This window comes from Schistocerca americana, chromosome 7 (assembly GCF_021461395.2).
Source record: "Schistocerca americana isolate TAMUIC-IGC-003095 chromosome 7, iqSchAmer2.1, whole genome shotgun sequence".
Lineage (NCBI taxonomy): Eukaryota > Metazoa > Arthropoda > Insecta > Orthoptera > Acrididae > Schistocerca > Schistocerca americana.
The window spans coordinates 425,489,454-425,515,732 of record NC_060125.1 but is presented as its reverse complement, the minus strand read 5'-3'; positions in this window follow the sequence as shown (position 1 = coordinate 425,515,732).

The following is a 26,279-nucleotide window of genomic DNA, read 5'->3' as shown; positions in this document are numbered from 1 at the left end:
ATTGAGCATTTCCTGTAAAGAACATCATCTTTACTTTGTCTTACTTTGTCATGCTAATTATTGCCATTCTGATCAGATGAAACGCCATCTGTCGGACATTTTTTGAACTTTCGTATTTTTTTTTGTTCTAATAAAACCCCATGCCATTCCAAGCATGTGTGTCAATTTGTACCTCTCTATCTACATTATTCCATGATTTATTCAGTTTTTAAATTTATACTGACTTTTTGATAACACGGTATATAGCATACAGTGATATATTTGTGTAAGAACATTCAGCGGCATATGTGGAAAATACTGTCTGCAAAAACTGCTACGAATAGAGTTAGCAGCAAAGAAGTAATAAATTTTAACATAATCCAAAATGCGGCATTTTTTCACGCATCTGTGTTTATAACGTCATAGGTCCTGAACTATGCGTGGTACTGTGATGTTGTTTTGTAGGTGCACGTAGCGGCTTATGTGGAACGATCTGCAAAATTTATTGCGAATGATTTAGTATAACAGAAGTAATAAATTTAAATGTCACGCAAGATGCGGCTGCTTTTCACGCATCTCATTGTTTATGACGTCATATCTCCTGCATATGAAAAGTAGGTGATCTTTACTCCCACAGCGATTTTTATCTGAAAGTAAGGGATATGCGCACCAAGCTTGGTTGAAATAGTTTCAGTGTTTTAGGAGGAGATGTGGAACGTACACACAAAAATACATCCATTTTTATAATATGTGTAGGTTACACCTCTGGCTCAGTTTAGGATGAGATGTGGAGCGTAAACACAAGACATACATCCATTTTTATTATATGTGTGGGTTACACTATTGGTTCTGTTTAATATATAATTTTTAGAAGGAGATTTTCGCTCTGCAGCGGAGTGTGGGCTGATATGAAATTTCCTGGCAAATTAAAATTGCGTGCCGGACCGAGGCTCGAGCTCGGGACCTTTGCCTTTCGCAGGCAAATGCTCTACCAACTGAGCTACCCAAGCACGACTCACGCCCTGTCCTCACAGCTTTACTTCCGGCAATACCTCGTCTCCTACTTTGTGAACTTCACAGAAGTTCTCCTGCGAACCTTGCAGAACTAGCACTCTTGGAAGAGAGGATATTGCGGAGAAATGGCTTAGCCACAGCCTGGGGGATGTTTACATTCTCCGCAGCAGAGTGAAAATCTCATTCTGGAAACATCCCCCAGGCTGTGGCTAAGCCATGTCTCCGCCATATCTTTTCTTCCAGGAGTGCTAGTTCTGTAAGGTTCGCAGAAGAGCTTCTGTGAAGTTTATAAGATAGGAGACAAGCTACTGGGGGATGTAAAGGTGTGAGGAGGGGACGTGAGTCGTGCTTCGGTAGCTCAGTTGGTAGTGCACTTGCCCGCGAAAGGCAAAGGTCCCGAGCTCGATTCTCGGTCCAGCACACATATTTGATCTGCGTCGAAGTTTCATACAATTTTTAGTTAAATCTGGCGATCAGTCAGTTATTATGCAAGTAGAAGCTATATACCAACAGCTATGTTTTTAATGTCTACCCTGAACTATATACAACAGTTGGAACTTAAATAGTGGCAACTATTTATTCACAACAGATATAAAAGAGTTACATGTTGTCTTGAACCTGTTGCCAGTGATGTGGAAGGCGTAGTATACCGTTAGCAGAGCCTCTTCTTTTGATGGTGCGAATGGAGCGGGCTACTGCCTGTCGAATCTCTGGAACAGTTCTGAAGCGAACGTCACGAAGTGGTTCTTTCATCTTCGGACTCAAATAAAAGTCACGAGGACTTAAGTCGTATTACTGTTCGTTTTTGGAGCATCACCTGCGATCAGCTTTGCGAAAGAAGCGGATATTCTTTCTGGGCAACACATCCAGCATTTTGCACGACAATGCAAGGGCGCATACAGCGGAGGCTGTGGCTGCTCTGTTCGGTCGGTGAGACTGGGAAGTACTGTGCCATCCACCATACTCCCCGGACTTAAGTCCCTGTGAGAATTGTACGACAGTGTGGTCGCAAGTGTATATTTAAGAATTGGAAACTTTTGTTTGTAGTACTGTAACATATGAAGCCTCAATATTCGTTGAAATTTCTGGGCCGTCCTATCGATATCCTTTGCAGAGTTGATACACTCTCTTCCAAGTCTTAACTCATGTTTTTCCGCATATTCCAGGATACTTATTATAATATCTAACTGTAAAAATGTCGTCAGGACGCCTGTGAAAATTCCGGACTGGAGTAGGTTTTTTAAAATATTTTGATTTTGTAATCGCAGTCGTGAGTTAGGGGCTTCACTGCCCTATGGTTACTAAATTACCAGGTTGTCTGTAGCTGACTCTCACCATTAGGTTGTACTGCTCATAGTAGCACATAAAAAGGGCTCCTTTGCTTTTTTTCGAAGCGCATACAACTATTCTCTAGCAGTATGTTTCACTCCATTAAGTTAAATTCTGACAGTGTGAACATGTAAAAGTTCCGATCAGTGTTTAGATTATATTATATTAGATTAGTACTTGTTCCATAGATCATGAATACGACACTTCGTAATGATGTGGAACGTGTCAGATTAATAAAAGTATTTTTTTTTCCTGCAGAGAATTGATGAATGGTGCAGACTCTGAACGTAAATAAATGTAACATATTGTGCATACATAGGAAAAGAAATCCACTACTGTACAGTTTCACTATTGATGACAAACAGCTGGAGACGGCGTCTGCCGTAAAATATCTAGGCATAACTATCCAGAGTGACCTTAAGTAGAATGACCAAATAAAACAGATAGTGGGAAAATCAGACACAAGACTGAGATTCATCGGAAGAATCTTAAGGAAATGTAAGTCATCCACGCTTATAAGTCGCTTGTTCGCCTGATTCTTGAGTATTGTTCATCTGTCTGGGATCCCTATCAGGTAGGGCTAATAGAGAGGACAGAGAAGATCCAACGAAGAGCGGCGCGTTACGTCACGGGATAGTTTAGCTGGCGAGAGAGCGTTACGAGATGCTAAACAAACTCCACTGGTAGACGTTTCAAGGGAGACGTTGTGCATCACGGAGAAATTTACTATTGGAATTTTTGGACAACACTTTTCAGGAGGAGTCAAACAACACAGTACTTCCCCCCCCCCCCCCTCCCCCCACATAAATCTCGCGTATTGACCACGAGGAGAAAATTCGAGAAATTAGAGCCAATACAGGGGCTTATCGATAATCATTCTTCCCACGCACTATTCGCAAGTAGAACATGGTTGGAGGGATCAGATAGTGGTACCGAAAGTACCCTCCGCCACACACTATTAGGTGGCTTGCGGAGTATGATGTAGATGTAGACTCTTCCATCTGGTGAGCAAGATGTATGAGACAGGTGAAATGCCCTCAACTTCAAGGAGAATGTGATAATCCCAATTCCAAAGAAGGCAGGTGCTGATAGGTGTGAATATTGCCAAACTATCAATTTAATAAGTCATACTTGTAAAATACTAACACGAATTCTTTACAGAACAATGGAAAAACTGGTAGAAGCTGAGCTCGTGAAAGACCAGTTTGAATTCCTGAGAAATGTAGGAACACGAGAGGAAAAGGAAACCTACGTTCCTAGTATTTGTAGACATAGAGAAGCTTTTGACAGTGTTGAATGGAATACTGCCTTTGAAATTCCGAAGGTAGCAGGGGAAAACTATAGGCAGTGAAAGGATATTTACAACTTTTACAGAAACCAGACAACACTTATATGTGTCAAGGGGCATGAAAAGGAAGCAGTGGTTGAGAAGGATGTGAAACGGTTTTGTGGCCTATCCCTACGTTACTCAGTCTGTACTCTGAGAAAGCAGCACAGGAAACCTAATTAAAAAGTTGGTGTAGGAATGAAAGTTCAGTGAGAAGAAGTAAAAGCTTTGAGATTTACCGATGACATTCAGTTCTCTTAGAGACAGCAAAGGATTCAAAAGAGCAACTGAAGAAAAATGTCAGTGTCTAGAAAGTAGGATATAAAACGAACACCAACAAAAGCACAACGAGGTTAATGGAGTGTAGTCGAATTGAATCAGGTGATACCAAGGCAGGTAGACTGGGAAATGAGACACTGAAAGTAGCAGATTAGTTTTCCTATTTGGACAGAAAATAACTGATGATGGCTGAAGTAGGAGGATGTAAAATGTAGAATGGAAATGGCAAGAAAAGTGTTTCTGAAGAAGAGAAAGTCGTTAACATCGAATATAAATTTAAGCATCACCAAGTCTTTTCTAAAGATATTTGTATGGAGTGCAGCTGTGTATGGAAGTGAAACGTGGACAGCAAACAGTTGAAACAAGAAGAGAACAGAAGCTTTTGAAGTGCAGTACTGCAGAATAATGCTGAGGATTAGATGGGTACGTCACGTAACTAATGAATAGAATTGGGGAGCAAGGAAATTTGTGGCACAACTTGACTAGAAAATGGGATTGGTTGCTACAACACATTCTGAGAAACCAAGAGGGTCACCAATTTGGTACTGCAGGGAAGTTTGGAGATGGGAGGGGAATAAAAATCGTAGAGGGAGACCAAGAGATGAAGCAGATTCAGAAGATCGTAGGTTGCAGCAATTACTTAGAGATAAAGAGGCTTCCACGGGATAGAGTAGCATGGAGAGCTGTATCAAACCAGTCTTTGGACTGAAGACCTCAACAACAACAACAAAACAATCTTGTTTTATTGACCACGACAATTTGCCCAAACATCAGATCTAAGAAAATATCACAGCACTTTATTCACAGTATTTCCTCAGGCAAGCTCCAACTCAGCGATTAATTGGGAAATACGTCATCATAAAATGTATTCTCCGTTGCGAATACCAACAACCTTTAGTTTTATATGGGAATGACGACAATGACAATTTGTGCCGGAGAGTATCGAACCCAAATTTCCCGCTTTAAGGGAGCGGTCGCTTTAATCGCTTTGTCCTGTCCATGCATGACTCATAACCAGATCCAAACTTGCAGATGCTGTCGTTCCTGCGCCACAACCTGTACTCGTAAACACATTATGTAATCCCGTACAGGGACAGATATTTTAATTGAAAGATGATACCCGGTATCGGTGGATAAATTCAATATTACAGTGCCTTTGTTGTTAAGCAGAACGATGCAATGTTCCTATGGTCATGTATGTATGTCCAAAGGAACGTTGCAGTGTTCTTCTGAACACAGGTACTGCATGGGCGAACTGTCGCATCAGTTCACTCCCAGCGCCATTAAAATTGCTACACCAAGAAGAAATGCAGATGATAAACGGGTATTCATTGGACAGATATATTATACTAGAACTGACATGTGACTACATTTTCACGCAATCTGGGTGCGTAGATCCTGAGCAATCAGTACCCAGAACAACCACCTACCGGCCGCGGTGGCCGTGCGGTTCTATGCGCTTCAGTCTGGAACCGCGTGACTGCTACGGTCGCAGGTTCGAATCCTGCCTTGGGCGTGGATGTGTGTGGTGTCCTTAGGTTAGTTAGGTTTAAGTAGTTCTAAGTTCTAGGGGACTGATGACCTCAGATGTTGAGTGCCATAGTGCTCAGAGCCATTTGAACCATTTTGAACAACCACCTGTGGCCGTAATAACGGCCTTGATACGCCTGGAGATTGAGTCAATCAGAGCTTGGATGGCGTGTACAGGTACAACTGCCCGTGCAGCTTCAACACGATACCACAGTTCATCAAGAGTAGTGACTGGCGTATTGTGACGAGCCAGTTGCTCAGCCACCATTGTCCAGACGTTTTCAATTAGTGAGAGATCTGGAGAATGTGCTGGCCAGGGCAGCAGTCGAACATTTTCTGTATCCAGAAAGGCCCGTAGAGGACCTGCAACAGGTGGTCTTGCATTATCCTTCTGAAATGTAGGGTTTTGCAGGGATCGAATGAAGCGTAGAGCCACGGGTCGTAACACATCTGAAATTTAACGTCCACTGTTCAACGTGCCATCAGTGCGAACGAGAGGTGACCGAGACGTGTAACCAATGGCACCCCATACCATCACGCCAATCCCATATTCTGCTAACAGCCATTGGATCTCGACCAACGCGAGCAGCAGTGTCGCGATACGATAAACCGCAATCGCGATAGGCTACAATCCGACCTTTATCAAAGTCGGAAACGTGATGGTACTCATTTCTCCACCTTAGACGAGGCATCACAACAACGTTTCACCAGGCAACACCGGTCAACTGCTGTTTGCGTATGAGAAATCGGTTGGAAACTTTCCTCATGTCAGCACATTGTAGGCGTCACCACCGGCGCCAACCTTGTGTGAATGCTCTGAAAAGCTAATCATTTGCATATCACAGTATCTTATCCCTGTCGGTTAAATTGACATAATTAACTATAAAATTCTAGTTTTCTCTAAACACAAAGTTTAAAACGTAACAGCCCATTCATTTTTCCATAGATTAAATAAATTCTAGAGTTTCATACACCTGTAAGTATGGTTTGTAAGCCGTGCAAAATTCATCGAAGAATCTCTCTTACTTATGAAAAAAAGTGTACCTATAGCAAAAAATGCAGCCAACAGTAAGCGAAAAAAATTATGAAATTTCACATTTAAAAAATACTATTTTTTCGTGTTTTTGAACTTCCACTGCTATGAGTGTGAATCCTGAATCCTTCCTGGTCATGCTGACAAAGTTTTATGAATTTATTTGTAAAAGTATAGACAGTGCAAATTAAAATGTCCTGTGATGCCTCTCCTTCTCGAAGTCGGCCCGTTTGACGTCCTGCCCCCCTTAAACGACCACATGCGTTACAGAACGCGGAGATTGCGAGATCCCACTTATGTTCAAATGGCTCTGAGCACTATGGGACTTAACATCTATGGTCATCAGTCCCCTAGAACTTAGAACTACTTAAACCTAACTAACCTAAGGACAGCACACAACACCCAGCCATCACGAGGCAGAGAAAATCCCTGACCCCGCCGGGAATCGAACCCGGGAACCCGGGCGTGGGAAGCGAGAACGCTACCGCACGACCACGAGATGCAGACCCCACTTATGTGACAGGAAATTCGTCGCCAATATAAACTCTGCAACTCCAAAACAACAAGGAAGAAACTGAAGATCACCAGGACGTTGTACATCAGATTGAAAATAAAGTGCGTATGCTATAAACTGTAAACTTTTTGGCCGTATTCCGTTTAGCATACAATAAAATGGCGTAACACTACATGTGATAATTTACGATGCTGACCGGAATATTTTGATGTGTAACTATTCTGTTAGTCAATTTGCTCTGTTAGTTGCACTTCCAGTGACACCCACTCGGAAGCAATAGTTCACAAAAAAAAGAAAAATAGAAAAAAAGATCCCTAGCTCTAAAGAGTACGAAGGCTCCAAAAACTGCTGGAGGCACCCAGTTGGCACACTCTTTTTAACCACAGTAAAAAAATCGGCGTTATCTCTTATTGCCTGATAATCAACTGACAGCAACCATAGTACTCCGTCATAATACAATTATCTTAGCCACGTGAGTACATTGTGACTAAAAAGCTCGTAATGCAGCTCAGGAGTGTCCTGTGCGAACTAATACCTCACCTCTCATGTCTGATGCTGTAATTAAGAAAAGAATCTTCCTAAAGACTGTTAGCTCTCAAGCTTAAGTTCAAATCTAAACTGAGTCGATCTGCAGTTTGCGATTTTGGTGCACGAAATACCATCAAAACTTAAATCAGAAAGAAAAGAATAAGTAGAATAATCACTACAAATCGTAAAAACACATAAATTCGTAAAGTTGTTGAATAATTAATCATACGTAACGTCTCATTTCAAATACGTTTTTCAGTTAATACGAATATTTTACAACACTATTCGTTGTCGACAGGATGTGGAGTGGTGCATGTTACCTTAAGGCAAATAGTGTGTTTTTTTCTCTCCTTCACAGGATATTTCATAGAGAAAATTATTTAACGTCAAAAATTGTTGTACATCTTTGACAAAATTGACTATCGAAATTGGTCCATCCTACATAAGCTGCGTCAAAACGTGCTTGTTCGTACGCACCATCTGTGTCTCAGAACCACAACATATGTACTACGTTTAGCTTATGTTAGTCCAAACTCGATAGAGATTGTTCCCTCAGACTTGAAGAAATAGTTGAGGCCTAATGTAGAGCGTAGAGATCAACGAATTACAATAATTCGGAAATCTGGATTCGATACCTTGTTAGCCATGTAGTTTAGTCTGTTACTGAGTGACAGCCGGCCGAAGTGGCCGTGCGGTTAAAGGCGCTGCAGTCTGGAACCGCAAGACCGCTACGGTCGCAGGTTCGAATCCTGCCTCGGGCATGGATGTTTGTGATGTCCTTAGGTTAGTTAGGTTTAACTAGTTCTAAGTTATAGGGGACTAATGACCTCAGCAGTTGAGTCCCATAGTGCTCAGAGCCATTTGAACCATTACTGAGTGACAACAATCTTCGTACCTGTAAACAAAGTACAGCCAGATACGCCACGACACGGACTGATAGATAACAAGGCATTGACAGTAAATTCGTCTTCCATCACTTCTGCTGCATAACCATACTGCTACTTTGAAAGAGCAGCATCGTAATTACTTCCCGTTCTCGTGGAAAAAATAATGTTTCACCTATAAAAATTATAGTAAGTTCTTGAAAAACGTAGATCTGTTTTTCTTCTTATCCGTGAGATATCAATTAACCGTCCAATAATTATTATTTAGCACTCATTCAGTTTCATTTCACTCCACGGTACACAGGCAAATGAGCAATCTTTTTTATGTCTTTACAACCTGCCAGTACTGATCTTTATTTTCTCGGCAAATCTACGTAATTTTTGATCCGTCTCTGTGAAAATCTTGTAGTAGCGAGAATATCTGAAACCGACATTTGGCTGATAGGCTTTCTTCACATGGGCAAAATACGCTACCAAACAAAAAATAGAAATGTTTTCCTGTAAAACTCACAATCAACGTTACTTGCCTCCAATTCATTTCGAGTTGGCGTTATCAGTCCTTTTTTACCTTAATTTACTTCGACTTATCTGATCTTCATTGTGAGACAACATTTACAACTACTTACTGACAGTATAGATCCAAACAAAGAAACTTGTTGCAATAAACATGATATAGTCCACTCAGAGCCCAAGTTCTCTAAGAATGAAACTAATAATATGCAAGACTGCATGAACATATTTGCGAACCCACGACAATGTAAAAGTGTAGGTAGGTCATTCCGTGAGTCACTGGTTTGTGGATAAATCTTTTTCTGTGTTCAGCGTGTGTCACTGACGGTAGTTGAAGTTTAGCTGTCATTCCACAGTATATTGGACTCCCCTAGAAAAATTGTGAAAAATTCTTTCTCTGTTTGGTGGAAGGCAAGGAAAAATCACCTCCAGGAGAACTATGGATAGTGAGGCAGTTTACTGCCTCAATCAACATTTTGATTGAGCACTACATTATTTAACACGATTGGAGGTGTTCTGTTCATCTTATTTCTACGATCTGTTGAAGGGTTGTAACACAAAGAACGATTGATCTTTAGATCTAAACCTCTATGTTTTTTTAATGGCACGTCTTTTTTCCAATGAAGTTTGTATAAAACAAATATTCATTTTTCCCTCTTTTGTTTCGAGAGTGAATTTAGTAGGTCTTACAGTAACTCTGAATAAAAACTGTTTTTATTTAATTTCAATGGCAAAGTGTTAAGCAGTATTGTGGCAGCGCTGTGTCGTTTGTAGGCTGGCCCAATAAGATATTTCAGAGAGCGAGATAGCTGGTGGTAACAGTGACGAGCCCGTTTTGAAAGTTTAAAGTAAAATGTCTTAGATATTAAAATGGGATAAGATTAAAAACAGTAAAGAGTGAATTAGATAGAGATTGTAAATCATCTTTGTATAAGGAAGGATACAGTTAACTAGAGAAATGCCAACTGAAATAAATGTATGGAAGCCGGTTGGGAAGGCAAGTGAAACAGCGAATAGCAGGCTTTCGCCATAGCGAGGCGTATAGAACATCACCTAATGGGATGCCAGAAGTGGGGGGGGGGGGGGGATGTGATGCGTATAGTATGTGAGCCCGCTGGTCTCGTAGTACGACGTTCTAAAAATTTAGCTAATCAAAGGATGCCCGTCGTGAAAGACAATGTGCATGTTGCTAGTCGAGCGAGAATGCGAAGGTGTAATTGATCGATCTTTAAAAAACCCGTTCCGAGTTCCGTACGACACATGGAACGTACGCAGCCATACTACACACATAAAAAATTTTTTGTGGCCCCTGGTTCCCAGAACTCTTAAAGATAATCGTTGACTGTGGATAATGTATCACAGACACAGTCTCTTTGATTATTCAGAGATGTCACTCAACCCGCCCAGAGATGTAAACAGCCATGCATGAGCAGCGCCTATTAGACGGAGGGGGTCCGACAGCCGTTCAGTTCCAGCCATTCCACTAGGAACGATGTACACGGTTCGTGTTGTCTGTAGTTCAGCCATGCCTAGACGGTCAATACCGCGATTACGTCGCGTGCGCATTGTTACTTTGTGCCAGGAAGGGTTCTCAGCAAGGGAAGTATCCAAGCGTCTCGGAGTGACGCCAAAGCGATGTTTTTCGCAAATGAAGGAGATACAGAGAGACAGGAAATGTCGATGACGTGCCTCGCTCAGGCCGCCCATGGGTTACCACTGCAGTGGATGACCGCTACATACCGAATAACGCTTTTCGTGCACCCACAGGACGTCGTGTTACGACTCAACCTGTGTGCAATAGGCTGCATGATGCATAACTCCACTCCCGACGTCCATGGCGGGGGTCCATCTTTGCAACCACGACACCATGCAGCGCGGTATAGATGGGCCAAACAACATGCCCAATGGACCGCTGAGAATTGGTATCACGTTCTCTTCACTGATGAATGTCGCATATGGCTTCAACCAAACAATCGACGGAGACGTGTTTGAGGCAACCCGGTCAGACTGAACGCCTTAGAGACACTATTCAGCGAGTGCAGCAAGATGGAGGTTCCTTGATGTTTTGGGGTGGCATTATGTGGGGGCGACGTACGCCGCTGGTGGTCACGGAAGGCGCCGTAACGGCCATTCTCCCATTCTCCCATTCTCCCATTCTCCGCCCGATAGTGCAACCATATCGCCAGCATATTGGCGAGGCATTCGTCTTCATGGACGACAATTCGTACCCCCATCATGCACATCTTGTAATGACTTCCTTCAGGATAACGACGTCGCTCGACTAGAGTGGCCAGCATGTTCTCCAGACATGAACACTATCGAACATGCCTGGGATAGATTGAAAAGGGTTGTTTATGGACGACGTGAGCCACCAACCACTGAGGGATCTACGCCGAATCGCCGTTGAGGAGTGGCACAGTCTGGACCAACAGTGCCTTCACGAATTTGTGGACAGTATACCACGACGAATAGAGGAATGCATCGCTGCAAGATGACGTGCTACTGGGTATTAGAGGTACCGGTGTGTGCAGTAATGTGGACCACCGTATGGTGGTACAGCATGCAATGTGTGGTTTTCATGAGCAGTAAAAAGGGCGGAAACGATGTTTATGTTGATATCGATTCCAATTTTCTGTTTAGGTGCATTTCAGTATGCACATAAAATGAACTTCAACAAGGAGTTTGTGCGGATGCAATATGCAGCAGTCGCCGGTGCCGATGCTGCTGCTCGTTGGCATCATCAAGAAGCGAGTATCGTCCATCTGAATGGGAAGGAAGCCTAGTTCTCGGTGAGTTGACACTTAATGCATCAGTTTATTCATTTTATACATGGTAACTGACTTAAGATCTGAGAAATTCTATTTTCAATAAAACAGTTCCTTCTAAATAGAACTAATTTTATTTCTTTGAAGGTTTCGGAAACTAAAATAGGTACTTTAACTGACACTATTTCCAAAAGCATGAACACTGTGAACTTTCTACTTTTTCTTTAGTTTAGTGTACTGGTATGCAAAACTTAAGGACGAAAGTAACTTTCGCATGTGCGTCACTGCCAACTAAGTTAACTCGATGAAACTTGGGCCATACATAGAAAGAACTGCTACATTATAGTTCAGAAGGTAACTGAAAGAAATACGCAGGTGAGACGAACAGAAACGAAACTTTTGTTCGACAACAATAATTTCATTGAAGTCGTCACATTAGAAAAGACGGAACAAGGTTCTTAACAGGGTGTGTGATTACTGCGAACAGCAACTTTGCTGTCGTGCTGGCTACAAGGTTGGTAAGGAGGCCTTGGGGAGGCCGTTCCATTCCTCCATCAGCGCGGTGGACAGCTGATGGCTGGTCTTCGGTGCATGTGGACGTGCTGCAATAAGTCTACCCAATGCATCCCACACACGTGCTCGATGGGAGTTACGTTAGGGGAATGAGCAGGCCAGTCCATTCGCCGAATATCCTCTCATTCCAAGGGCTCCTCCACCTACTCTGTTGGATGCTGTTGCACTTCGTCATCCATAAAATGGAGTCACGTCCGAACGCACCCCTGAAAAGAAGTACGTGGGGAAGGGGTACTGTTCTGTGGTGAATGTGTGGGTGCTATTCTGTCATTGTGCGCAACGGATTAATCTGAGAAGGTTCGCAGGAGAGCTTCTGTAAAGTTTGGAAGGTAGGAGACGAGGTACTGGCAGAAGTAAAGCTGTGAGTACCAGGCGTGAGTCGTGCTTCGGTAGCTCAATTGGTAGAGCACTTGCTGGCGAAAGGCAAAGGTCCCGAGTTCGAGTCTCGGTGGGGCACACAGTTTTAATCTGCCAGGAAGTTTTGTGGTGTCACCGCCAGACACCACACTTGCTAGGTGGTAGCTTTAAATCGGCCGCGGTCCATTAGTACATGTCGGACCCACGTGTCGCCACTGTGTGATCGCAGACCGAGTGCCACCACAAGGCAGGTCTCGAGAGACTGACTAGCACTCGCCCCAGTTGTACGGACGACTTTGCTAGCGACTACATGGACGAAGCATTGCTCATTAGCCGAGCCAATAGTTAGAATTGCCTTCAGCTAAGTCAATGGCTACAACCTAGCAAGGCGCCATTAGTAACATTGCATGTATCTAAAGAGTTTCACTTGTATCGCTACAATCTCCAGATGTACCAAAAGGATGGATTAAAGTTAAGTATTCCAGAAGCTACGTACTTTTCTTTATAGCATTCATTACGTATCCTGTTTCAGACCTCATGCCATCCTGCTTGAGCTTAGCGCGTGCCTTTCGGCTTCCTCTCATTGTGTCTAGGCTGTCTTGTCTAGACACAACATTTTTGGCGACGAGTCCAAAAATGGTCTTGTTCTTTCTAATTGCTTACATTTACTTGTGTCATGGCTTCGCCAGATGTACTGTTCGAATTTTATCGTTTGCAGAATCAGCAGACGCAGGCGTTATTGGATGCCCTTGGACAGCTCATCCAGTGTCAACGTGCACTGCAAAACGATGCGGCCGCCGCCGCTTCATCGCTACCGCAGCCACAACATGCAGTTGCACCCCCATTCCGTAATTTTCAAGCAGACGTGGAAACATGGACGGAGTGGTCACGCCAGTTTGGATTTCATCTCGCCGCCTACAGAATTCAAGGTAACGAGCGGCAGCCTCATTTATTGTCGTGTGTAGGGGTGCAAACGTACCGTGTGATAGTGAAATTATTTCCCCGATGCGACGTAGCAACTCTGTCCTACGAAGAAATTTTGTCTGTTTTAGATGCCTATTTCAAGGAAACAGTTAATGTAGTTGCGAAAAGGTATACTTTCTTTCGTACAAAACATGCGGCTGGTCAGACTAATAGGGAGTGGGTTGCAACATTGCAAGGCCTTACAAGGGATTGTGCTTTTGAGTGTGAATGTGGACTCCCTTATTCAGATACAATGGTACGTGATGCAATTGCACAGAACGTTTCTGATGTTCGAATACGGGAACAGATTTTGAAACTAGTTAATCCCTCCCTTCAGCAAGTGATAGACATATTGGATAGACAAGACACGCTTGACTTTGCTCAGGAATTATTTGAAACTTTGCCAGCCCTGTGTAACATTAACTGGCCCGCCGGGCGCGCTGTACGGCCCGGTAAACTGCCCTCGCACACGTCAGCGCAGCTGCCGCCACGCTCTAAACCAGGTGTGCCGCGACAGCATACAAATGCAGTGAAATCATGCCCGCGGTGTGCTACTAGACATTCGCATGACAATTGCCCATCACGCCAAGCTATTTGTTTTTACTGTAATAAGAAAGGACATGTTCAAAGTGTTTGCCAGAAAAAGCTCAGATCAGACACTCTTAATCATTCCAGGCCCTTTGCTTCGCGCCGGAATCGAACCAAGGACACTCAGGCTCGTGGACCTTCGCCCGTGGACATTCATGTAGTTAATTCCACTCCGTCCAGTGCCACTCTTTCTAATAGTGACTGTGTTCGTCCCACAACAAGTGTGCGTCGACGTCGCCGGAAATCACGTCAATTAGCAAGTGATGCTGTACCTGTATCAGTTCAAATTGCACGAGACAGTCGCTCTTGTCGTCGGCCGGACAATAAACTTTTTGTAGACTTGGACTTTGAAGGCAGAGTGATCCCATTCCAGCTCGATACCAGAGCTGCAGCTTCATTGATCAATCACGACACGTACAAACAACTGGGCAAACCTCCGTTGTGTGCCGCGAATGTTAAGCTACATAGTTATTCAGGACAGCATATCCCTGTGTTAGGACAGTGCACTCTTCTTGCAACATACAAGGGACAATCAAAACTTGTGTCATTTTGCGTTCTTCGTTCTTCTACTGCAGTGAACTTGTTTGGTTTAGATTTATTTCAGTTGTTTAACATGTCTATAGTAAATCAGGTCCTATCAGTGAATCAGACTTTGCCTTCAGACAGTGTTTCTCGTCTGTGTGAAGAATTTGCAGACATTTTTGCACCGGGCCTTGGTTGCGCTAAGAACCATGAAGCACATTTGGAACTGAAAGTAAATGCGCAACCGAAATTTTTCCGAGTGCGCAATGTTCCCCACGCATTGCGTGATGAGGTCGCAAGAACATTAAACGATTTAGAATCACAAGGAGTAATTGAACGTGTGCAGGCTTCTCTCTGGGCCTCACCCTTAGTAATTTTGCCAAAACCTTCCGGAAAACTGAGACTTTGTGTGGACTTCAAGGCAACAGTGAATCCACAATTGGTGATTGCAACTTATCCTTTACCCCGCCCGGAAGATCTTTTTGATACACTGTGCCCGGGTAAATATTTTTCGAAGTTGGACCTAGCAGATGCGTACTTGCAAATACCAGTGGACGAGGAATCCCAGCGCGTCTTGGTGGTTAACACGCATCTTGGTGTGTACCGATTCAAAAGACTGCCATTCGGGTGTGCATCCACCCCTGCATTGTTTCAGCAATATTTACAAACTGTTTGTGCGTCGGTCCCTACTGCTGCGAACTATCTGGACGATATTGTGATCTCCGGAACGACAGCAGACGAACATTTAGAACATCTCCGAACGTTATTTCAAGTATTGCGACAAAATGGTCTTCGCTTGCGGAAGGACAAATGTGTGTTTTTTGCTCGTGACTTACCATACTTACCATACCGGCGCCGCCCGCATTAGACGCTTCGCTGCTGCCGCCGGGCGCCTCCCTGGGTCACGCGCCGCCGATCGCTTCCCGTGACCAGCCGTCCTCCGCCATGGAACTCTTCCCCGCTCCGGACCACATGGCGTCTTCGCGCGTCGGGTACCCCGACGCAATGGAAGTCGACCCTTCGGCCCCTCCTGTCTCTTTACGGGCGCATACGCCGCATGTTGACGTGCGCCCTGGACTAGGTTTTCAGGCGTTTCCTAGCTCCCCTCGGACCGAATGGCGGGGTGCGGGTGGCACAGCCTCGCCTGTTGTTGGGCTCCCCACCTCATCGCATACGTCAACATGGGGTCCTCCCCACGGCGGGCGGAAGCCTTATAACACGACCGTTCGCCGATTTGCGGGGGAGGAATGTGGTGTCACCGCCAGACACCACACTTGCTAGGTGGTAGCTTTAAATCGGCCGCGGTCCATTAGTACATGTCGGACCCGCGTGTCGCCACTGTGTGATCGCAGACCGAGCGCCACCACAAGGCAGGTCTCGAGAGACTGACTAGCACTTGCCCCAGTAGTACGGACGACTTTGCTAGCGACTACATGGACGAAGCATTGCTCATTAGCCGAGCCAATAGTTAGAATAGCCTTCAGCTAAGTCAATGGCTACGACCTAGCAAGGCGCCATTAGTAACATTGCATGTATCTAAAGAGTCTCACTTGTATCGCCACAATCTCCAGATGTACCAAAAGGATGGATTAAAGTTAAGTATTCCAGAAGCTACGTACTTTTCTTTATAGCATTCGTTACGTATCCTGTTTCAGACCTCACGCCATCCTGCTTTAGCTTAGCGCGTGCCTTTCGGCTTCCTCTCATTGTGTCTAGGCTGTCTTGTCTAGACACAACAAGTTTCATGTAGTATTGGTGTTTGGCATTTGCTGTCTCCCTGTGAAAACCTCTGAAACTGTGTGCTATGTTTGTAAAGAATGTGTAGGCTGGGCCTCCCACAAAATGTAGTGGAATTTGCTTTTAAGCCGAACATGGGGTCACTCTCCCTTTCACTCGGGCAAAAGCTGTCTGCTCTACAGGCAGTCACCGGCCGACATAGATAGGTTGACTCGTCCTCTGAAGGGACCGGCGTCCTAGCATGCAGTTTGCGTCTCCCACACTAAAAGACCGTCGTGTCTTGAATGTGTGTGTGTGTACGCCAGCCTCGAGTATTTCAACCACGGTGCGCTTACTTGTTATTTGCATATCGTTTACATGAATTCATACAACATTGACTTTATCTTATCGAGTTTGGGTTCGAATGAAGCGTCTTGATGTGCGGAATATGATTGTGAGGGCGGAATATGTAAGCAGTGAAGGGCAGGAGACCACGACAACTGACACAGTGTCACAGTAACGTTGACCAGCCAGTGTACGGTGTTGAGAGATTTGGAGGCCAGTACGGGCATGCTACATTATGCCTCCCGCACCGTAACTCCTAGACCACCGAAACAATGATGTTCGACAATTTTCGTAATACTAGTAATCTCACGCATGTGGTGTGTTGGAGCGAAATGCGGTTGGCATCCCTGCATACGCCTGTGTTTAAAGTGTCACTGCCATAAGTTTTATTATTTTATGTCTTTCAGTTATTGCTCAGTGCTGTATTGAGTTGAGAAGAACGTTGGGTCCCACATTTTCGAAGTTCGAGGTGGCAGAGTTAAATTTTGCGTATGACTCAAGAAAATCTTTATAGAGACACACCAAAAGATGAAGAAAGTCTACGGTGATGTGTGCATAAGCCGTAATCGGTATTAGGAAAGGTTCCCAAGTTTCAAAAATGACTGGACAAAAGCTAAAGATGACCCTAGTTCAGGACGGCCTTCGATGTCTACCTACAACGCTCATGTCAGGAACGTCAAGGAAATTGTGCGTGCCAATCGAAGACCGGATGTCCGAGAGATTGCAGCAGAATGTAACATTTCAACTGGATCACGTCATGAAATCCTGACGCAGCACCTTGGAATGCAACGTCTTGCCGTCAAGTTCGTCCCACGGCTCATGGTCAAGACCAGAATCACCTTCGCCTCGCAATCTGTGAAGAGCTTTTGAATCACGCAAATGCCAAAGAGATGTTCCTTAGGAGAATCGTAACACTGTTGATAGGATGTGGGTCTACGGTTTTGATGTTGAGACCATGGTTCTGTCTTCACAATGGGTCGGGAAAGGTTCTCCAAGACCAAAAAAATATCGTCAGGTCAAAGCTATGGTGATAGTTTTCTTTGCCGTTGAAGGATTAGCTCGTCACGAATTCGTGCCACAGGGACAAACTGTTCAAAAATGGTTCAAATGGCTCTGAGCACTATGGGACTTAACATCTGAGGTCATCAGTCGCCTAGAACTTAGAACTACTTCAACCTAACTAACCTAAGGACATCACAGACATCCATGCCAGAGGCAGGATTCAAACCTGCGACCGTAGCGGTCACGCGGTTCGTGACTGTCGCGCCTAGAACCGCTCGGCTACAACGGCCGGCGACAAACTGTTAATCGATGGTGCTATCGGGACGTGTTGCGACGCCTGCGTGTAAATATTGGGAGGAAACGGCCTGAAATGTGTCGAGACAATTCATGCCTCTTGCATCGCGATACACACCCGCACATTTATCCCTGTTGGTACGTGCCTATTGCACAGAAAACGATATGACTGTGCTGCCATATCCTACGTACTCTCCAGTCCTGGCCTCTGTGGACTTTTTCTTTATTTCCATAGATGAAAACCCCACTGAAAGGACGAAGATTTGCAACGACAGACGAGATAAAAGAAAATTCGCAGACGGCGCTTCGAGCGATACTGCAAGAGGCGTATCAAGACTGCTTCCGGAAGTGGAAACGGCGTTGGGAGCGGTGTATCGATTGTGTAGGAGAGTGTTTCGAAAGAGACCGTGTACAGTAAGTAAAATATCAGCGTACAAAAATTTAGTAGACAAAGTTCCGGAATTTTCTAGACAGCCGTCATATGAGGGTACGGCCAGAATCATTACTCACACTGAATCTGCACTCATCTGAGAAGAGCACGCGACCCTACTCCCCGTTGGTGCAGACCGTAAGCTTTCTCTGACATCACAGACGATGCTGCTGGCGTACGGGTGTCAACGGAACCCCCATGAAATCGTCGTGGTTCCGTGGAGCGTGAGATTGCGTGCCTTGTAGTTCTGTTATATGTGGCTGGAATTGCACCCACTATTTGACATGGGTTCCCTCTTTCCTGTTGCTCAATGTAGCGGTCATCTGGCTGCTGCAGTTGACCATGGACGTTCACAACCTCTCCTTTGGACAGAAGTGTCTGTTATTCGGAACGCTCCCCATGCACGTGAAACAATTCTGTGAGCAATACTAAACTCGTGAGCTACACTCGTTACACTTCGTCTTGCTTCCAGTTTCGTTTGTTGTCTCCAGGCCATGTTGCTACGGAGAACACCACCACATTGCACGGTAACTGCTCACTGACACACACTACCTTTGCCCCTTCATCTCCCGCGCGTTATGGGGCCAGCACCATAGGGCGCTATAGTCACGTTGACCTCACGCCATGTGGCGTCCAGCTTTCTGTGCACGATTGTTGGACTTGTGGCAACATGCTCCCGCATTTTCGTTCATTCCCATCGAGTAGTTGATATGCTATATTAATGTATATGTCATCCTCAAGTTTTGCAAACAGGGTAGTCATATTATCTTTTGATGTGCAGGTATGCAGTTCTACACTTTTCCAAGTATGAAGACTGGTTTTTTGGGTTGCTGCTTCTCCAGAGCATTGGGCGTGGCGTACACGGTGACACTGCTGTTCCCAAAATTACAGTCGGTAAATAGTTTGAATGGCTTGTGCAGTAATTACGGTGGGTGCGATAATCGGGGGCTGTCGTCCCTCTGGAGTAGATGATTGATTGTTGGGTGCGTGGGGGGGGGGGGGGGGGGAAGGGGGGGGTGGAGGAGTACGGTTTGTGCGATAATCGGGGGCTGTCGTCCCTCTAGAGTAGATGATTGATTGTTGGTGGGGGCGTAGGGGGAGGGGGGGAAGTGGGAAGCTCCGTGAAAGAAGCGACGATATTTATTTTTTTTTTTTTTTTTTTTTTTTTTTAATGGACTTGTAGTCCGGGGTGATAAGTTACAATACAGCATCACCGGTCTATTGCGGTCTAACTGTGTCGGTGAGGCAGTAAATTTCCACAGGGCAGTGACTTCATCACTGCAATTCACTTTGGAGGTGTGGCGGTGGGACTTGTAGTCCCATACCACCCTCTGACGGTGATAGTACTACATGAGTCAGGCAGAAAAATTTTGCCTAACATGGGCGGGTGAAGGTGTGGCAGTGGGACTTGTGGTCCCGTACCGGGGATCTAGCTTGGGGTGAACGATATTTATGGTAGAAATAGTAAAATATATCATCTTGGAAAAAGATTAACTGCGAGAGATCAGCCGGAAGCGACCGTTACATTATGAAGTTGGTGACATTACTCAACTGTCTCATTAGTAGCACACAGGACGACTTACGATACTGACAACTCTAAAACGGTAACACTCTCAACAGAATCAGTTAAAAGAGAAGAAAGTTAGCCTCTTCCTTTAATTGACATAGGGATGAGAAACAAATCCCAAAGAAACAAATGAAATTGTTCCATACTTCAAACACTATAAATTCCTCTCTTATAAGTGAAAGTATATTGTTTTTGACCTCAGGAACATCTTAGGTTATGAAGGATTCCAGTTTTTCTTTTTATTGAGGAGGAAATATAATGCAACAATTACAACGAGTTAAAATATCTATTTTCATAGTTTTGGCAACATGTTTATTTACTATACAAACATCACTGTCACATACAAACTCATAAATGATACTAGAGCGGTATTATTTATGTCTTTGAGACATTTTTACTGTTTGTAAGACTAAATTGTGTTCTTATGATTAAAGAGTCACTTTCCGTGGCAATCTTAAATACAATATTACATTTGCGATATTATCCATGAAGAACGTTTGAATAATTTAATTCTTAATAACTGTTTCATAGAAAACTCCTTTCTGATGAATATAACAATATTGATAGTTTATAGTTTCATACTTTTCGATAGTCCCTTATATTTACACATAAGAAATAAATATTATACCTCGCAAGTCAGTCAATCTGCGACAGCAAATACAATTTTTACTATGAAGAAGAATTGAAATGCTAACTTCTGAAATGATAAACACATTGAGAAAATGTTAATTAATTTTCACATTTCAATTAAATTATTGTACAGTATGTTGTACAATCATAAATAGACAATTTGTAAGATTTAAGTTTATTTTATGTCTGGTAACAAACTAATGGCTTTATCTGAGTGTTACTGGTAGTCTAAAACTATTTTTTGAGTCACATGTACTCTTGCTTATTTCCTAACTTTGCCAACATAAACCTTCAGTCTCAAAAGTCATAATAAAAATGTGGGTTGCAGAAGGAATATATTACTCTTGTGTGGATAGGCAATTACTATGGCCTCTTTAAACCTGCCGGCGTCATTTTCAATGCCACAGAATAAAACAGAAGGGAGAAACCTGAGTGGCATGTACCTATAGGTACAAGTAGAAAGGCAATCGAAAACGAGACTCCCGTAAAGCTTTCGACATTCGCTCTGAACTAAAAACCTGAGTACAGAAGTGTTGATAATCGATGAAATCATTTCATTAGCTGATAGATGTAACCAACTACTCTTTCACACATTTGTGGGTTTTTTCAGATATTCGTACTGTTGGTTCATTATACGCGATTCAACGTCTGTTAAGTGACTGTTTTTGTTAAACGTAGGGCGTAGAGCTCAAATCTTGGAAGAATTAGTGTTCACAGGTCGGAAATTTATATAATGCTACGCATATTTCTTTTGCGATATGTAAGGGGCGATCAAAACGTTTCCGTTTGAGGGCGTTGGTGCAGCGTATACGCAACGTAGCACGACTCCGATGCCTTTATATACCCCTTGACACGTAAGCAAGGGATTAGTGTGTGCATTCATGACTTTCCGATATGCGTGCGGTAAACGTGGAAACGTGAACTATTGCGACGTTATTAGTAAATGCGTACAGACAGGACCGACGAGATGTTGTTCTTTTCTTGGCTGCCGAAGGACAAACACTGGTGGACATCCATCGGAGAATGAAGGATGTGCATCGGACAGCATGTCTGTCGAAAACCACCCTTGCGGAATGGTGTGCCAAGTTCCGTGCTCGTCGTCATTCGATCTGGGATTGCTTATCGATTTCAAGGGACTTGGTGTCTCCAACTTTAGGGAACGGTACTGCGCAACGCTGGAGAAATTGCGGCTTACAATTAAGGCAAAATGTCTGGGAAAACGGCGACAAGAGCTGCTGTTGCTCCATGATAACGCACACATCCACATCGGAGTTTTGTAACACAGAAACGCTAACTCAAGTGGAAGACACTATCACCTGCCATAGAATCCTAATCACTCTCCATGCGATTATCGCGCCTTCGGTCCCTTTAAAAAGACTCTCAAGGGTTGACGATTCCTGCCGGACGATGATGCGCAGCAAGCAGTTACGGATTACTTCACGCAGTAGGAGGACAAGGGTTTCATCAAACACTTATCTTCAACCTGGTGCATGATTGCCTCAGGGTTCACGGCGGTTTTGCCTGATTGGCGTACCGTTTCTGAACTATACGGCCTTCGAACGGAAATTTTTTGATCGCTCGTTTAGTTACACCACAGAACATCAAAGAAAAGGGAGTATCGTAGAGCTCACAAAAATATCTCACTAATTCCCAATAAGGTAATTCAGAACAATAAACACAAGGGTAACCCATTTTTCTGCGTTAGCATATAGGCGCAGGTAATTTCGTTTTATGTAGTGGAAGACTTATAACTCAGATTATGAATGATAGCAGAATTTTACGAGTGCTTCGTCCTTATTTATCAATTTTTACAGCATCGTATCGCAGTCTAGAAGGAACAGTGGTAATCGAACTATAAAGAGACTGGCTCAGCTACGATATTTGCAATGCAGAAGAGATTCTCATAGCTTTTCTTAGAAGTATACTAAAAGAACATAATACTAGATTTTTAACAACAATTCACGAACATTTACTCTAGTATTAGAGAATATGTCGAAAGTACGGATGTGCCAATACCACAACAGTACATTTTTAAGCGTGCTCTTCTGTCACTGCTTGATACATTCATCTCGATCTGCGCACATCGCTGTTAACTTTTGCAGAAACAAAGCACTAATTTACAGAACCGTAACTGTTACAAAAGTAGTATTAATGACAAAGACTGATAAGAATTGTTGCTTTTCACGTGTACTAGATTAATATTCAGTCACTCAGCGACGACGACATCCTTTTGACGTCACTGAATTCCTCCTAACAAATGCATCTGGACAGAAGACAATTATTTTCATACAGGTTTCGGCGGCGTTTTGCTACCTCGTTTGAAGTACACAGCGTCAGCATAATTCGGATTCATGTTTATGGGCCCGTCTTCTGTTTCCTCCTCTTCTCTCTGCGCTCTTCCCATTTAATTTCGTGATTGTCAACAGAACCAAAAATGAGGAACACGAAATACGGTATAAATGAAATTGTCATCGCCAAGTAGAAGACGTATTTCCACTGCTGTACCGTTTCCTGTAAAAGAATTCCAAAACAAGTGCTCTTTAATGCCTCTCGGTCAAACAAGATATTTCAGATAAATGTGCTAATCGCAACTGCCTAATCGCAATTGCGTAAGATAACTGCTACAATTAAACAGAACAAGTATCATCCAAAGCAACAGGCACTCAAAGAAAAGAGTGTGCAATAGGGAAAACTGTTACGGAAACGTCTGGAACAGTAAAGAATGTGGCATGGGTAATAAAATTAGAGTTAAACTTTTCCATGGTTGAAAATATGATACCTGCAGTTCTTGGTTGAGTTTTTCCTTATGATTTAGTTGCTCATCGTCTCCTGTTTCATTCAAATTGTTGACCCAACATTTCTTAGGCGTTCCACCAGATAATATTTTGCTTTCACTTTTATGTGTATGTAATATGGTATGATTTTGTACTTAAGACACAGTGTAGAATAATGCATGCTGTATGGGTTTCATCACTTTGATTTTTAGGCGTAAGAAAAACACAATGTTCCCCTAGTTTCTCTTGATTTCACACATAACAACGTCTTCTCTGGGCCCGCAGTATACACAAGGTCAATTTTTTCTTTCAGTTGGTACAAGGTTAGCTGCAGATTGTGTTATTTGACTCGTCTTGATTATACTGATTCAGAAAGAGTCCGTTTCGGCGGAACTGTCATTTTCAAATGTTCATGTTGAGACTTTATAACTGTGCAGGGCGGCAGGTTCTTTGGCCTCCTCATACAATTATCAAGGGCCCTCAAACCAGCCTATCTTTCATTTCTAAAATATTAATCTGCATGCATTTCACTACACCATTACACTGTCACGCAAAGTAGGTAATCGAATGCTATGTACTAGCAGGTACATAATTGGGAGTAAGGTGCATGCATTTCCTTATTCTGCTCATTTCATCAGGGGACGAGAGGGAACTTTTGCTCTGTGAAGAGGCTAACCGCTCACAATAGCACGAGGTGTGGGGGACATCCACTCATTGGGAACTGCGGACAGAGACCCGATTCTTGGCTGGCAGCTTTCTCTTTCGTTTCGGTGGAACCGCCATTTTCAAATGTTCATGTTGAGACTTTATAACTGTGCAGGGCGGCAGGTCCCCACGTCTCTTCATACACTTATTAAGAGCCAGCAAACCAGCCTTTCTTGCATTTCTAAAATTTCGGAACTCAGGGGCCAAGCTCGTATTTCTACAATGATGGGGGCAGTTTTCTCGCGAAAGCCTCATGTACTGAGCAGGGATGTGCCAGCTTCGCGCCACAACTGTGCTGTTGTTAGGTATGTTTCAGAGAAATAATTGCTGAGCTCCATGGGATAGCTGACAGAACAGCGCCCCGCGTTGCGTCCCAGTTATCACATTCTTTTGATGCCTGTCACCAGGAACATACCTGCACAAAGCCCTAGCAGAGGCTATGATAGGCTAGACGACTGTTAAGTCAGCACACGTTTAAAGTCACCGTCGGGAATTGGCGGGAATGAGCGGTGTTGGCGCGTGGTTGACGGAGTACGGTAGTGGGGGTCTCGAAGAATTTCTTGTAAGGCCATAATTGACGAAAGCTTTATTTATTGGCGATGATTGGCCGAGTTCTACGAAAGCGGAGCGGTCTCTCTCTGGACGCGGGGCGGAAGAGAATTGGGAGCTGGTTCCTGGCGGCCACAGTAGCCGGTCACGTACTTTGCCACCCTCGTTCCAGAGTAATTCAAGTCGCAGTTTTAACTGTCCAGCCACATGGAAAAAAAGTTATTTAATTCGCAGTTTTAACTTGTCCAGCCACATGGAAAAACGCTTAGTTCTTTATTGCGCTCGCACTTCCGCTGTCTCCGAGGTAGAGCCCATCAGCAGATGGTGAAGCCAGCACAGCACGCTGCCTTGTGCCGTAATGTCGGCAATATAGGCAGTTCCCTCCTGTAAGACTTCAGTTGATTTTTCGTCCGCCCAAAATTCGAAATGAGGTTTCATAGCGGTGAAACCTGTAGAACCACTTAGCCTCCTTAGATGATTTCGTGGTACTGCATCTGATTACCCACTTGTTTATCGACATTAACATTCTACCTCTTCTCTTTGACCTCTTTTCTCATGGGAGAAAAGCACACTAGATTTTTCGTAGTGTCGTTTGTACTAAGTTCTTGCAACACCTCTATCAAGTGAGGATTATTTACATATTTGGTTTAATTTAACATACATGTTTGTTACTTGTAGAAATTCTTGATCAATTTTGTGTTCTATTCAAATAAAGTAAATGTAATTGTAAACTTTTAGGACAACATTTTTCTGCTAAACAGTCATACTCACCATAATCCTTTCCCATAATCATTTTTGGAGGGGGAACTTTGATCAATTAATTTAATAAATAAAATATGAGAGAGGCTAGCCACCCCACGTAGGATTTATATCAGGGCCAACATAAGGTTGCGTTACACAACGTGCGCAGATTCAGTATAAACCCGCTTGGGTGTGATGTGTATAACATTGTGATTCTGCCCCCTGACGTGGATATTATTTAAGGACCCCACGGTAGCAAACATGCGGCTAGTTTGCAGTTGTTATAGTATATTTACGTATATGTATTTTCTATGTAACAATACATCATACTGTACTAAAGTCTAGGTGCAATGACACCCCTAATGCATATTGGAGCGAGTTTAATAATATGTCGTTATTATATATCACACAGTTTGTTTTGTATTGGACTTTTAGTGATTTTATACAGTACTTCCTGAATGTTGTTTGACCGTTTTCACTCATACGATGCTTTATATTTACAGAGAAATTATATAGAAGAAGTTCAAAAAATGGTTCAAATGGCTCTGAGCAGTATGGGACTTAACATCTGAGGTCATCAGTCCCCTAGAACTTAGAACTACTTAAACCTAACTAACCAAAGACATCACACACATCCATGCCCGAGGCAGGATTCGAACCTGCGACCGTAGTGGTAGCGCGGTTCCAGACTGTAGCGCCTTGAACCGCTCGGCCACACCGGCCGGCTGAAGAAGTTCAGGGACGGTCTTTGCGTTTCAGATACCGCAAATGTGAAGTTATGAAAAGTTTAAGATTATCTATTGTTTATTATTTGTTGCATCATTTTTGTTC